This window comes from Pipistrellus hanaki (genome assembly GCF_964339955.1).
Source record: "Pipistrellus hanaki genome assembly, chromosome: 7".
In the NCBI taxonomy this organism is placed as follows: Eukaryota; Metazoa; Chordata; class Mammalia; order Chiroptera; family Vespertilionidae; genus Pipistrellus; species Pipistrellus hanaki.
In genome coordinates this window covers 1,950,649-1,966,885 of record NC_140509.1, presented here as the reverse complement: position 1 = coordinate 1,966,885, position 16,237 = coordinate 1,950,649, and the positions used below count along the sequence as shown (strand labels likewise).

Here is a 16,237-nt window from a genome sequence, read left to right as displayed (position 1 = left end):
ATTATAGGAGAGAGATAAATCCCAACAAAAAGGACTACTGCCATGGAGCGAGCAGGAGGCTTGGCTCTGTTCTAGGCTACAAAGGTTCAATTATAGAAAGTAAGTAAATCTCAGATACCAGGGTCTCCGCTTGGAGACCGGCCTTGGAGACTGAATGTGGCCGGCCTTCAAACCACCACAGGCCCCTTGCCCAGGCTGCCCCATGCCCCAACGGAATGCCCACCCTGATCTGGACACCCTTCAGGGCAAATGAGCTGGCTCCCACCATGCACGTGGCCTCTATCCTATCTAATAAAAGAGTAATATGCAAATTGTCAATCCAACACACAATATGGATGCCCCTATGTGGCCAAAGATCCTGTCCCCATGTGGACACAAGATGGCCACCACAAGATGGCCATCAGGGGAGGGCAATTGGGAGGGAGCAGGCCTGCAAGGGAGAGCCGTTGAGGGTGATCAGGCCAGCAGGGGAGGGCAATTGGGAGGTACCAGGCCTGAAGGGGGGGGCAGTTAGGGGCAAACAGGCTGGCAGGGAAGCAGGCATCAATCAGGCTGGCAGGGGAGTGGTTAAGGGGCAATCAGGAAGGCAGGCAGGCAGCAGTTGGGAGCCAGCAGTCTTGGATTGTGAGAGGGATGTCTGCCTGTTTAGGCTATACAGGCAATCGGATATCCCTCAAGGGGGCCCAGATTGGAGAGGGTGCAGGCTGGGCTGAGGGACCTCCCCCACCTGCACAAATTTTGTGCACTTGGGTCTCTAGTAATGTCATCATTCTCAAAATGCCTTTTATTATTTCTTGGAAAGAATCCTACCTAATAAAAGAGTAATATGCAAATTTACCATCACTCAGCTCCACAAAGCCACACCCACAAGCCATGCCCATCAGCCAATCAGAGAGAGTATGCAAATAAACCCAACCAAGATGGCTACAGCCAGAGAGCAGGAGGGAGGCATTTTCCTGGCAACGAAGGAAGCCAAGCTTTCCGCCTGCCCTTTCTGGCTTAGGCCTCCACTCAAGGGTACAAAGTTTCAATTATAGCCGAAACCTGTTTGGCTCAGTGGATAGAGCGTCGGTCTGTGGACTGAAGGGTCCCAGGTTCGGTTCCAGTCAAGGGCATGTACCTTGGTTGCGGGCACATCCCCAGTAGGGGGTGTGCAAGAGGCAGCTGGTCGATGATTCTCTCTCATCAATGTTTCTATCCCTCTATCCCTCTCTCTTCCCCTCTGTAAAAAATCAATAAAATATATTTTTAAAAAAGTTTCAATTATAGAAGGTAAACAAATCCAAACAGAAATGGCTGCCACTACTGAACAAGCAGAAGGCTTGGCTCTGCTCCAGGCTACAAAGTTTCAATTGTAGAAAGTAAATAAATCTCAGATACCAGGGTCTCCGCTTGGGTCGCTGGGGGGCCTGGCTGGCCTGCAAACCACCACAGGCCCCTCAGGCTGCCCCACGCCCCAAGGAAACCCCTACTCTGATCCAGGACACCCTTCAGGGCAAACCAGCTGGCCCCCACCCATGCACCAGGCCTCTATCCTATCTAATAAAAGAGTAATAAGCAGATTGACCATCATTCCAACACAAAATATGGCTGCCCCCATGTGGTCAAAGAACCTGCCCCTCTGTGGACACAAGATGGCCAGCAGGGGAGGCAGTTGGGAGGGACCAGGTCTGCAAGGGAGGGCAGTTGAGAGGGACCAGGCCTGCAAGGGAGGACAGTTGAAGGTGATCAACCCTGTAGGGGAAGGCAGTTGGTAACCAAGCCGGCTGAGGAGGGAAGTTGGGGACAAACAGGCTGGCAGGGGAGTAGTTAGACATCAAGGCTGGCATGGGAGTGGTTAGGGGGTGACTAGGCTGGCAGGCAGAAGTAGTTAGGGGCAATCAGGAAGGCAGGCAGGCGAGCAGTTGGGAGCCAGCAATCTTGGATTGTGAGAGGGATGTCTGACTGCCCGTTTAGGCCCAATCCCTCAAGGGGTCCCAGATTGGAGAGGGTGCAGGCTGAGCTGCACTGGGCCTCTAGTTTTTTTTATAAGATTTCTGAAACTTTTTTTTTTTTTTTAATATATTGATTTTTTTACAGGGAAAGGAGAGAGATAGAGAGCTAGAAACGTCAATGAGAGAGAAACATCGACCAGCTGCCTCTTGCACGCCCCCTACCAGGGATGTGCCTGCAACCAACGTACATGCCCTTGACCAGAATCGAACCTGGGACCTTTCAGTCCGCAGACCGACGCTCTACCACTGAGCCAAACCAGTTTTGGCGATTTCTGAAACTTTTTAAGGTGATCATTGTATAACTAAAAACTAATAGTTATTAAATGAGGAATTTCCATTTGAACAATATACTAATGCTTTCAGGTTATTGTTGCTTTAATGAGTTTTATGAGCATCATACTTCCAAAATAAACTGGAAAAGATAAATAAGTTTCAGCATAAAAGACCCTTGCAAAATAATAAGTGTTTCCTGTACTAATGTACCACCTTAGCATAGAAATTTGCCTGTAAGAGTTATTCAACAAGTACTTTTGAAACTTTGAATTTTTTTTTTAAAAAAATATTTTATTGAGTTTTTACAGAGAGGAGGAGAGAGGGATAGAGAGCTAGAAACATCAATGAGAGAGAAACATTGACCAGCTGCCTCTTGCACACCCCCTACCGGGGATGTGCCTGCAACCAATGTACATGCCCTTGACTGGAATCGAACCTGGGACCTTTCAATCCGCAGACCGACGCTCTACCACTGAGCCAAACTGGTTTCGGCCGAAACTTTGAATTTTTTGTATTCATGTTTTCAAAGTTGTCTTTTATGAATTACAGCTGCATATGTGGTAACTCATATTTGCAATACTATTGCAAAAGTCAGCCACGTCCCATTGCTCTCCCACAGGTAGTTCATCTTTGCAGCAGACTATGTTGGTGCTGACCTTCATGTTTCCAGGTGACATGAGTTTGGGCCTCACCCTCTGATTCCACTTGGGAGGGTAGATGGAGCTCGGTTCCTGTCACCACAGACACCCCACCCTTCATCACAGATGAGCTTCATTATGTCTAAAAACCACACCTGTACAAACTTTGTCTTCCTGGAGTCAGTTGTCTTGTCCCTTCTTTGCTTGCCTCCCACACATTGCCACCAGCTGTGCAGTCTGGAGATGTGTGTCCTCAGGTGCCCTGAACTCTTGGTCCCTTGGATGCATTGCCTTCAGCCGCACACGCATCTGCAGCTTTGCAGCTCTCCATTCCCTCTCTGGGAGTCCTGGGTTGATGCTATTTCTTTTTTTCTTTTAATTTTTTTGGCATTTAAAAAAATTTTAAATAAATATTGATTGTTCAGATTATTACAGGTGTTCCTCCCCCCACCCCCATAGCTCTCTTCCTGGTTCCCCACCCCACCCCATGCCCTTACCTCCCACCACTGTTCTCATCCATAGGTGTAAGATTTTTGTCCAGTCTCTTCCCGCACCCCTCACACCCCCTTCCCCATGAGAATTGTCAGTCCACTCTCTTCCTATGCCCCTGATTCTATTATAGCTATCAGTTTATTCTGTTCATCAGATTTTTTATTCATTTGATTTTTAGATTCACTTTGTTGTCATTTTTTTGTTCATAATTTTTATCTTTACCTTTTACTTCTTCCTCTTCTTAAAGAATACCCTTCAGCTTTTCATATAATCCTGGTTTGGTGGTGATGAACTCCTTTAGCTTTTTCTTGTCTATGAAGCTCTTTATCTGACCTTCAATTCTAAATGATAGCTTTGCTGGGTAGAGTACTCTTGGTTGTAGGTTCTTGCTGTTCATCACTTTGAATATTTATTGCCACTCCCTTCTGGTCTGCATAGTTTCTGTTGAGAAATCAGCTGACAGTTGTATGGGTGCTCCCTTATAGGTAACTAACTGTTTTTCTCTTGCTGCTTTTAATATTCTCTCTTTGTCTTTTGCCCTTGGCATTTTAATTATGATGTTTCTTGATGTAGTCCTCTTTGGATTCATTTTGTTTGAGATTCTGTGCACTTCCTGGACTTGTAAGTCTATTTCTTTCACCAGGTGGGGGAAGTTTTCTGTCATTATTTCTTCAAATAGGTTTCACTATCTTGCTCTCTCTGTTCTTCTGGCACCCCTCTATGTTGGTATGCTTGACGTTGTTCCAGAGGCCCCTTATTTCTTCTTGTCTGATTGCTGTGTCTAGGACTTCTAGTACTGTATTGAATAAGAGTGGTGAAAGTGAATATCCATGTCTTGTTCCTGTTCTTAGGGGAAATGGTTTTAGTTTTTGCCCATTGAGTATTATGTGGCTGTAGGTCTGTCATATGTGGCTTTTACCATGTTGAGATATGCTCCCTCTATTCCCACTTTGCTGAGAGTTTTTATCAAAAATGGGTGTTGGATTTTATAGAATGCTTTTTCTGCAACTATTGATATGATTCTGTGATTTTTGTTTCCGAATTTCTTTATGTGATGTATCATGTTTATTTTTTTTCTAATAAAAAAAGTATATTTACTTAGAAGCATTCAGAATGTCAACAAAACAGCTGCAACTTTATTTGCAATTACAGAGTGGTATTCAGTTAACAGAACAACAATTATTTCGTATAAGCTGAATCAGAGACAACTGAAGTATGTGATGTATCATGTTTATTGATTTGTGAATATTGTACCATTCTTGCACCCTGGAATAAATCCCACTTGGTCACAGTGTAAGATATTTTTAATATATTGCTGGATTAGATTTGCTAATATGTTGAGGATTTTAGCATCTATGTTTATCAGGGATATTGGCCTGTAATTCTCTTTTTTTGTAGTGTCTTTCTCTGGGTTTGGGATCAGGCCTTATAAAAAGAGCTTAGTAGTATTCATTCCTCTTGGGTTTTTTTTTTTTTTTTTGGAATTGTTTGAGGAGGATAGGTGGTTACTTCTTTGAATGTTTAGTAAAACTCCTCTGTGAAGCCATTCAGGCCTGGACTTTTGTTTGATGGTAGTTTTATTTTTATTTTTTATTACTGCTTCTGTTTCATCAGTTATTATTGGCTTATTCCGGTTTTAAGATTCTTCCTGATTCAGTTTTGGGAGATTGTATTTTTCTAGGAATTTGTCCATTTCATCCACATTGTCCAGATTTTTGTCCATAGTATTTCCTTACAATCCTTCATATTTCTGTGGTGTCAGTGGTTACTCCTCCACTTTCTTTTAAAAAAAAAATTTTTTTTTTGATTTTTTACAGAGAGGAAGGGAGAGGAACAGAGTGTTAGAAACATCAATGAGAGAGAAACATCGATCAGCTGCCTCTTGCACACCTCCTACTGGGGATGTGCCTGCAACCAAGGTACATACCCTTGACCGGAATCGAACCTGGGACTCTTCAGTCCGCAGACCGACACTCTAGCCACTGAGCCAAACCAGTTTCGGCTCCACTTTCGTTTTTTATTTTATTTGGTTCCTCTCTCTTTTTGTCTTGATGACCATGGCTAATCTATTTTGTTTATCATTTCAAAGAACAAGCTCTTGATCTCATTAATTTTTTAATATTGTTCTTTTTAATCTCTATGCCATTTATTTCTGCTCTAATCTTTATTATTTCATTCCTTCTACTTACTCTGGGCCTTTCTTGTTATTCTCTTTCTAATTCTTTTAAGTTGTAGGGTTAAATAGTTGATTGCTTATTTTTCTTATTTGTTTGTTTTGTTTTTTGAGGCATGCCTGTAGTGGCTATGAACTTCCCTCTCAGGACTGCTTTTGCTATCTCCCAGATATTTTGGGTTGTTGTGTCTTCATTTTCATCTGTTTCCAGAAAGTCTTTGATTTCTTTCTTCACCTCAAGTTAGCCTCCATGAGTTTGAATGTATTGGGGTGTTTTTACTGTGGTTGATTTCTAATTTCATTCCACTGTGATCTGAGAAGATGGTTGATATTATTTCAATTTTCTTTTTTTTTTTTTTAAATATATTTTATTGATTTTTCACAGAGATGAAGAGAGAGGGATAGAAAGTTAGAAACATCGATGAGAGAGAATCATCGATCAGCTGCCTCTTGCACACCCCCCACCGGGGATGTGCCCGCAACCAAGGTACATGCCCTTGCTCGGAATCGAACCTGGGACCTTTCAGTCCGCAGGCCGACGCTCTATCCACTGATCCAAACCGGTCCCGGCGATTTTCTTGAACTTGTAGAGACTTGTTTTGTGTCCTATCTCTGTGAATGACCTATGTTCAATAAAAAAGACTGAATTGTGCTGACTGGTTTGGCTCAGTGGATAGAGCATCGGCCCGTGGACTGAAGGGTCCTGGGTTTGATTCCAGTCGGGGGCATGTAACTTGGTTGTGGGCACATCCCCATTAGGAGGTGTGCAAGAGGCAGCTGATCGATGTTTCTCTCTCATTGATGTTTCTAACTCTCTATCCCTCTCCTTTCCTCTGTGTAAAAAATCAATAAAATATATTTTTTTAAAAGAAAAGACTATATATTCTGCATGTACTATAAATGTCAATGAAATCCATCTGATCCAGTATATGTTTTACAGTCACTGTCCTTGTTAATTTTTTGTCTGGAAGATCTATCCAGCAAAGTCAGTGAAGTGTTAAAGTATATGATGATATTGTATCAATCTTTTCCTTAATGTCCTTTAAAAGTTTATTTTATTTTATTTTATATATTTAGGTGCTCCTATATTGGGTGCATATATGTTTATCAGAGTTATATCCTCTTGGATTGAACCCTTTAGTATTTTTTTAAAATATATTTTATTGATTTTTTATAGAGAGGAAGAGAGAGGGATAGAGAGAGAGAAACATCGATGAGAGAGAATCATCGACCAGCTGCCTCTTGCACACCCCCTACTGGGGATGTGCCGGCAACCAAGGTACATGCCCTTGACCGGAATCGAACCCGGGACCTTACAGTCCGCAGGCCGACACTCTATCCACTGAGCCAAACCAGTTTCAGCTGAACCCTTTAGTATTTTGTAGTTATCTTTGTTGTCTCTTGTGATGGCCTTCATTTTTGAAGTCTATTTTATCAGACATTAGTATTGCTACTCCAGTGTTATTGTGGTTTTTATTTTATTTTCCATTTGCATGGAAATATTTTTCCATCCCTTCACTCTCCTCTTATGTGAGTCTTTTGTGCTGAGTTTGGTCTCTTGTAGACAACATATATTTGGGTCATGTTTTTATATCCATTCAGCTTCCCTAGGTCTTTTGATTAGAGTAGTTAATCCATTTACATTTAAGGTTATTTTTGATAGGTACATAAATTGCTATTTTAATTCTGTATGCCTACATTTCTATATTGTTCTCATTACCACAGTCCCTTTAGCATTTCTTGTAATGCTGCCTTGGTGGTGATGAACTCCTTTAGCCTTTTTTTTTTTTTTTTTTTTTTTTTGGTTTGGGAAGCTTTTTATTTCACCACTTATTTTGAATGATAGCCTTGCTGGATATAGTAATCTTGGTCTCAGATCCTGCTTTCCCTTAGCTTGAGTACTTTATGCCATTCCCTTCTGGCCTGTAGAGTTTCTGGTGGGAAATCATATGGCAGCTCCTTTGTAGGTAACAGTTTGCTTTTCTCTTGCTGTCTTTAAGATTCTCTCTTTGTCTTTTATTTTTGGCATTTTAATTATGATGTATGGGCTTATTTGGGTTCTTCTTGCTTGGGGTTCTCTATGCTTCCTGAACTTATGTGACTTTTTCCTTCACCAGGTTAGGGAAGTTTTCTGCCATTATTTTTTTCAAACATGTTCTCTACCTATTTTTCCCTTTCTGCCACTTCTGGAACCTTTACTGTGTGACTATTGTTACATTTCATGTTGTCTCACAGCTCCCTTAAGCCATCCTCCTGCTTTACTTGTTTTTCTTTCTTTCTTTTTTTAAAATATATTTTTATTGATTTTTTTACAGAGAGGAAGAGAGACGGATAGAGAGTTAGAAACATCAATGAGAAAGAATCATTGATAAGCTGCCTCTTGCACTCCCCCTACTGGGGATGTGCCTGCAACCAAGGTACATGCCCTTGACTGGAATCGAACCCGGGACCTTTCAATCCGCAGGCCGACGCTCTATCCACTGAGCCAAACCGGTTTCTGCTGTTTTTCTTTTTTTGATTCTCTGATTGAGTGATTTGTTTCCATTCTCTCTTCTATTTCACTTATCTGATCCTCAGCCTTCCCAAATCTGCTGTGTGTTCCTTCCTACATGTTTTTTATTTGTGCTATGTTGTTCTTTATTTCCATTTTCATAGTTACTATATCTTCTCTCATGCTGTTAAGCATCTTTACTATCATAATTCTGAACTTTATATCAGATAAATTTCTTATTTCCATTTCATTTGTCTCTTCTTCAGGAGAATTCTCTTATTCTTTCATTTGGGGGTTGTTTTTTATTTCATTTTGGCTGCCTGTTTGGGTTTGTGACTATGTATTAGGTAGATCTGTTGTGCCTCTCAATCTCTAGTGCAGGACAGTGTCAAACGCTGTTTCTGACTGATTAGATCAGGCAGCCTCAAAGCCTCCAAAGACTGACTCTGCCTGCAGACTTATTTGATTCTGTCTTGAGTGTTCACAGGTGTGGCAAGTTTTCCAACAGGGTAGGGTAATTGCTTTTGCCTAGAGGCTAATTGTTATTCTCAGTCTCTTAATGCACCTCAGGAACTTCCCACTGTAGGGCAAGGTGTTTTCCGATAGGGTGGGTCCACTGTCTTCCCTAGGCAAAACCACCTAGATAGCAAACATCAGTCTCTATGTAGTCTCCACTTTCCATCTTGATTATTAGGGTTCTCTCTTGCTAATCTTCAGTTGATTATTCAGGATTAAAAAAATTTTTTAAATGTAATTCCAGTTTGGTCCTGGAAACATGTCTATGTAGCATCCACTTACTCTACTACCATTTTTCTGGCAAATTTAAAATTTTGTCCCTTTGCCCATTAAAATATATATATTATTGATTTTAGAGAGGAAGGGAGAGGGAGAGAGAGATAGAAACATCAATGATGAGATTGAATCATCATTTGGCTGCCTTTTGTACAGCCCCTACTTGGTTTTGAGCCTGCAACCCAGGCATGTGCTGTGTCCAGGAATTGAACTGTGACATCCTAGTTCATAGGTCAATGCCCAAACACTGAGCCACATCTGCCAGGCCTGCCCATTTTTTATTTGGCTTATTTGTCATCCTGCTGTTGAGTTGTATAACTTCTTTATATATTTTGGAGTTTATCTCCTAATCAGATGAATCATTGGTGAATGGGCACATATACAGTCGGTTCTTTTCATTATTTTTAATGGTTTCTTTGCTGTGCAGAATCGTTTTAGTTCAATGTAGTTCCACACCCCCCCCCCCCACTTTTGCCCTGCATTTCCATTGCCCTTGGAGATATATCTGCAAAAATATTGCTTTGAGAGATGTCTGAGATTTTACTGCCTATGTTTTCTAGGATTTTTGTGTTTTTTGTGACTTCATATAAGTCTTTTATCCATTTTGAGTTAATTCTTGTGTGTTGTGTAAATTAGAAGTCTAGTTGCATTGTTTTGGATGTTACTGTCCAGTTTTCCTAAACATTTATTAAAGAGACTGTCCTACCATGTGATCTGTCTTTCAGAATGTTCCATGTGAAGTTAGGAAGAATGTGTATTCTGCTGCTTTAGGTTGATGTTCTGTAAATATACATTAAATCCATCTGATCCAGGTAGCTGTTGCCTTGTTGGTACTTTTGTCTGTAAGATCTACCCAGTGATGATAGTGGGTTATTCAAGACCCCTACTATGACTGTATTACTGCAGATCTCTCTCTTAAAATCCACCAAGAGGTTTTTAATATGCTCCTGTATTGGTTGCAGATATGTTTACAAGGATTGTATCCTCTTCTTGAATTGATCTCTTTATTATGATGTTGTGACCTTCATTTATGGCCTTTGTTTTGATGTCTATTTTGTCAGAGTATCTACCCTAGTTTTTGTTTTGATTGTGTTTCCATTTGCATGCAATATTTTCCCCCCCATCCCTTCACTTTCAATCTGTGTGACTGTTTTATTCTGGATTGTGTTTCTTTATCCACTCAGCTACCCTATGTCTTTTGACTGGAGCACTTAAGCCATTTACATTTAAGGTTATTATTGGAAGGCATTTATTTGTTGTCATTCTTTCTTTATATCTATAGTCCTCTATATATTTCTTCTTCCTAAAGCAGACCTTATAACGTTTCTTGAAATGCTGGTTTTCTAGTAAGAGATCCTTTAGCTTTTTCTGTTGTTGTTTGCTTGTTGGTCTGGGAGGCTCTTTATTTTGCCTCTATTTTAAGTGATATCCTTGCTGGATAGAGTAGTCTTGGATTCCAGTCCTTGCTTTTTTTTTTTTTTTTAAATTTCCAAAACCTTGCATTTATTTATTTATTTTTATTTTTCTAAATAAGTCTTTATTGTATATATTATTACAATTGTTCCTCTTCCCCCCCCCCCCAAAGCTTCTCTCCACCCAGCTCCCACCTCACCCTTTGCCCTTACCCCCTGCTCCACTGTCTTCATCCATAGGTGTACTATTCTTGTCCAGTCTCTTCCTGACCCACACCCCTTTCCCTCCGAGGATTGTAAGTCCACTCCCTTTCTATGCCCCTGATTCTATTATATTCACCAGTTTATTCGGTTCATCAGATTTTTTTATTCACTTGATTTTTAGATTCACTTGTTGATAGATATGTATTTGTTGTTCATAATTTTTATCTTTACCTTTTTCTTTTCTTCCTCTTCTTACAAAATACCTTTTAGCATTTCATATACTACTGGTCTGGTAGTGATGAACTCTTTTAGTTTTTTCTTACCTGTGAAGCTCTTTATCCTCCCTTCAATTCTGAGTGATAGCTTTGCTGGGTAGAGTAATCTTGGTTGTAGGTTCTTGATATTTATCACGTTGAATATTTCTTGCCACTCCTGTCTGGCCTGCATGGTTTATGTCGAGAAATCAGCTGACAATCCTATGGGTGCTCCCTTGTAGGTTTTTCTCTTGCTGCTTTCAAGATTCTCTCTTTGTCTTTTGCCCTTGGCATTTTAATTATGATGTGACTTGGTGTGGTCCTCTTTAGATTCCTTTTGTTTGAGGTTCTGTGCACTTCCTGGACTTGTAAGTCTATTTCTTTTACCAAGTGGGGGAAGTTTTCTGTCATTATTTCTTCAAATAGGTTTTCAGTATCTTGCTCTCTCTCTTCTTCTGGTACCCCCACAATTCTGATGTTGGTACACTTAAAGTTGTCCCAGAGGCTCCTTACACCATCTTTATATTTCCGGATTCTCTTTCTTTTTGCTTTTCAGATTGGGTGATATTTGCTTCTTTATATTTCAAATCTTTGACTTGATTTTTCTGATCCTCTAGTCTGCTGTTGGATCTCTGTATATTATTTTTTATTTCAGTCAGTGTATGCTTAATTTCTAGTTGGTCCTTTTTCATATCCTCAAGGATCTCACTAAATTTATCGGCCTTTTCTAGAAATTTCTTAAAACACCTTATAACCATGGTTTTGAACTCTATATCAAGTTGTTTGTTTTACTCCATTTCTTTCATTTGTGACCTGTTTCTTTGTTTCTGCATTTTGGCTGCTTCCCTGAGTTGATAGAGTGGCTTTGTGTGCTAGGTGTCCTATAGGCCCTGTGGCTCAGCCTCCCCAGGTACCTGAGGTGGACACTCTTGGTGCACCCCCTTGTGGGCTATGTGCACAGTCTTGTTGAAGTTAAGCCTTGATTGTTGTTGGTATCATTGGGAGGAATTGACTTCCAGGCCAATTGGCTGTGATGACCAGCTGTGTCTATGGAGAACTATGCTGGAGACACCTTTATGAGGCAAGACTTGCCTCAGTGGGGCTTTGGTGCTCACTGAGTCTGCCCCCTGAGTGAGTCCCTTATGCATCTGAGGATTGTAATCTGGAGGGTCCTGCTCTGACCCCTGGGTGCTCTGGTTCTTGGATCTCCAAGGAGGTGCTAATTTAGCCTCTGCCTGATGCCTCCAGCAGGAGCTACAGAGAGATCTTCAGATTCCTCTTCTTTGTTTGGGTTTGGAGGTGCCCAGATGAGACCCAGCTGTGAGGCAATGCAAGCTGCTGTGGGGCCTTGGGCCTTCTTTTGGATGTTCTGGGTCTATCTGACTCAGTTGCAGTTTGTTAGGTAAGTTTAGAATTCAAAGAACCAGGCCATTCATATGCAAAAGCCTCTGTGCTCAGTTTGGATGGGACGGAGTCTCAGGGTAGAGCAAACAGCAATGGCTTCCTGTCAGCCTGCCCTAAAAGGCCCCTGGGTCTCAGTGTCCCTTGGTAATTGCTGCAAACACCTCTGAGAGAAAGCTGCCTTCCAGTTCCACCCACTGCCAGACAGTCCAGTTTCTCTCCATATGAGTCTGGGTCCCCAGAGTCCTGCCTGGAACTAGAGTTTAGAGAGATTGGGAGCTTTTCTCTCCCTCTTGATTGAGAAAGACAGCCACATACTCAGTTGCCAGCTGTGTCCGCGGGCAACTGTACCTCTCCCTTCCACAGCTCCTGTGTGTCTCAGTGTGCTTTTCTCTTTTATTCTAGTTGTAGAATTTCCACTCAGCCTGCTTTACTGTGGTTCTGGGTGATGTTCGTTTTGTCTTTTAGTTGTAGTTTTAAAATTGTTGTGTGAGGCAACAGTTTAGATGTTTATCTATGCCGCCATCTTGATTTCTCCTATTCCTTGCTTTTCATTATTTTGAATACCTCATGCCAATCCCTTGTGACCTGAAGTGTTTCTTTGGAGAAATCAGCTAACAGCTTTATGGGAACCCTCTGTAGGTAACTGGCTGTTTTTCTCTTGCTGCTTTAAAAAAAAATTATATTTTATTGATTTTTTTCAGAGAGGAAGAGAGAGGGATAGAAAGTTAGAAACATCAATGTCTCAGAGAGAATCCTGTGGATGTGCCAACAACCAAAGTCCATGCCCTTGACCGGAATCGAACCCGGGATCTTTCAGTCCGCAGGCCAATGCTCTATCCACTGAGCCAAACTGGTTTCAGCTCTCTTGCTGCTTTTGATATTCTCTCTTAGTGTGTAATCTTGCCTATTTAATTATGATGGATCTTGATTCGGGTCACATTGGTTTCCTCTTGATTGGGACCCTCTGAGCTTGCTGTGACTTCCCTCCGCCAGGTTGGGAGGTTTCTGTCATTTCTTCTTCAAATTTCTTTTCTATCACTTGCACACTTTCTTCTCCTTTGGAATCTCTATGATAGGGATAACATATGTTTCTTATTGTCCCAAAGTTCCCTTCAACTATCCTCATTCAAAAAAAAATTGTTATTGCTCTGATTAGGTGTTTTTACTACATTTTCTTCCAAATCACTGATTTGGTCATCTGCTTCAAGCAACCTACTTTTAAATTTTATATATAATGTATATATATTATTGATATCTGAGAGGGAGGGAGAGGGAGATAGAGATAGAAACATCAGTGATGAGAGAGAATCATTGATTGGCTGCTTTCTGCATGCCCCCTACTAAGGATGGAGCCTGCAATCTGGGCTTGTGCCCTTAACAGGAATTGAACAATGACCTCCTGGTTCATATGTCAATGCTCAACCACTGAGCCACACTGGCTGGGCAGGTAAGGTATACATTTCCCACTGGTTCTTAATGCACAACTTCTGTCATTTTTCTTTCTTTCTTCCTTTTTCTTTTTTCCTTTTTTTCTTCTTTGTTTTTAATATTTCTTTATTGATTTAAGAGAGGAAGGTTGAGAGAGAGAGAGAGAGAGAGAGAGAGAGAGAGAGAGAGAGAGAGAGAGAACATCAATGACGAGAGAGAATCATTGATTGGCTGCCTTCTACACAGATCCTACTGGGGATTGAGCCCGCAACCTAGGCATATGTCCTTGGCCAGAATCAAACCTGGGACCCCCAGTCCATAGGCGGATGCCCTATCCACAAGCCAAACTGGCTAGGGCATCTTCTCCCCCCACCCCTTAATCCTCACTTGATGCTCCCCCCCCCCCACTGATTTCCAGAGAGAGTAGAATAGGAAGAGAGAGGAAAAAACACATTGATGCGAGAGAGACACATCAATTGGTTGCCTCTACTATACATATATCCCTACTATTGCTGGGGAACCTGAAACTGAGGTATGTGCCCCTGACCTGAAATTGAATCCAAGGCCCTTTGGTCCATAGGCCAACAATCTAACCACTGAGCAAAACTAGCCAGGGCTCATTTTTCATCCTGATGTAGTTGCCACTAAGTTCCTCGTAGTTTCCATTAAGTTCTATGTAGTTCTAAGTACCTTGAGCATAGTTGTAACCATTACTCTGAAGAATTTATTAAATTCTTACCTACGTTTCATTTAGCTCTTTTTCTGGAGCTTCTTCTTTTCCTTTCCTTTGGGGGTTATTTCTGTTCCCCATTTACCAGTAAGCTCTCTCTTTGTGTGTGTTTCTATGTATTACACAGGACTGCTATGCCGCTCAGTCTTTGTGGGGCGGTCTTATGTAGTAAGTGTCCTGTAGGACCTAGTGGTGCAGACTCTTTGATCTCCTGAGCTGATGCTCTAGGAATGTCCCTTGTGTGGTTTATTTGGGTTCTCTTGTTGTCATTGGGTCTGAGTTTTGCTGTTCTGTATGTTAGTGGACAGAAGTCCTGCCACCTTTCCCAGTTGGATCTTGGCTCCAGCACTCCAGATGAGGGGCCCGGACCTCCTCCTCAGGAGGATCTCCCCAACCTCCCTTAGCTGAGATACCCTCCTCATGCTTGGCCCATTGCCCATGGGAGTGGATCCAGCCCCTCTCACAATCCACCCCTTCCTACCAGTCTCAAGATGGGTTCTGCTCTTCCCTTTTTAAAAGTCTGCTATTCAGCCAGTCTGCACTTGTTAATTCAGGAAGAATCTTCTCCAAGTTAGTTTTACTTACAGTTTGTTTCTGGGAGGAGGTGGAAATTTGAAATTTCACTTCTTAGCTTAATTCATTTTGGTGAAATATTGTCCATAGCTTCCTGAGAAGTGGGTGTGTGTAGGAGTACTTACTCCTGATCCTCACACTCTCCTGGACCCTGCTCACTGCACCGGTTGTGAGAGAACTTACAGATCCTGCTCGACTCTGCCCACTGTGGGGTGCACAGGTTGTCCTCTGCTAGGAACTGGACCTTCACGAATGCCAGGGATTAAGCGAAGACATAAGAAGTCATCATTGCATGTAGGAGAGTCTTTACTGCAGTCCAAGGAGCCATTGCTAACAAGGAGCCATCAGACAAAACAATTCTTCCAAGTCACTTCCCAAAGCAGCCCAGCAAACAGGAGCCATTGCTAACAAAGCCGTCTCCAAAGTAGTCCTTGCTAATTCAGCAGCCAAGCAGCTGCACACCGGCTGGTCAACCACACGGCTTTATACCAATTCATACAAAAGAGGCTTCTTGACAAATAGTGACCTCAGTATTTAGAGTATAGAAAGGTACGCCTGCACAGTTCATATATTGTAAGATTGCTATGTCCTTGCTTTTGTACTTGCGATGGCAAATTGTTGAACATCTGGCGTACTCGAGACAGAGCCCCCACACTCAAATTGGCCTTGAACATCTGTCGTACTGTGACCAGGGTTCCCACAGAGTGGAAGTTGAATTTTTGAAATATTAAGTATCTGGGAATGTCTCCTACCTTCACACTTGGTAGGTTCATTGAATGTAGGAGTCTTGGTTGGAAAGAGTTTCCTTCAGAATTTCAAAGGCATTGCTCTATTGTCTTCTGCTTCCAGTGTTGCTATTGACCTTTGATTCCCAATCCTGTGTGTGTGTGTGTGTGTGTGTGTGTGTGTGTGTGTGTGTCTTACCTGCTTTATTTCTATAAGCTTATAGGGTTTTACCTGCGTACTCTTAAATTTCTTGATATGCCTTTGCATGATGTCCCCTTCCATTGTGCTTAAATCAATGAACTCTGTCATTCTATAAATTTATAACCTAAGTTCTGGAAAACTACTGAATATTTTACATATATAACTTTTATTGACTTTTAGAGAGGAAGGGAGAGGGAGAGAGAGAGAAATACCTATGTTAGAGTGAACATTGATTAGCTGCCTTTCACAAGCACACCAACAGGGGGTCAAACCCTCAGCCTGGGTATGTGCCCTGATGGGGAATTGAAACTGCAATCTTTCAGTGTGTAGACTGATGCTCCAACCAACTTAGACACACCAGCTAGGACCTGAATTGTTTTCTTGAAGCGTTTTCTCTCCATTTTTTTCTGTTCTCTCAAACCTATCATAGCCAGCCTTTTTCTATCTTGAAT

At 41.7% G+C, this 16,237-nt stretch overlaps 1 long non-coding RNA gene across 1 annotated transcript; it reads left to right on the top strand.

Annotated features, from left to right (window-relative positions):
• Positions 1-173: 173 nt before the first annotated feature.
• On the top strand, positions 174-2,539 carry LOC311626108. The gene is made up of 2 exons (XR_014795640.1): positions 174-1,046; positions 2,255-2,539. It is a non-coding gene; the product is annotated as an uncharacterized lncRNA (long non-coding RNA).
• Positions 2,540-16,237: the final 13,698 nt, after the last annotated feature.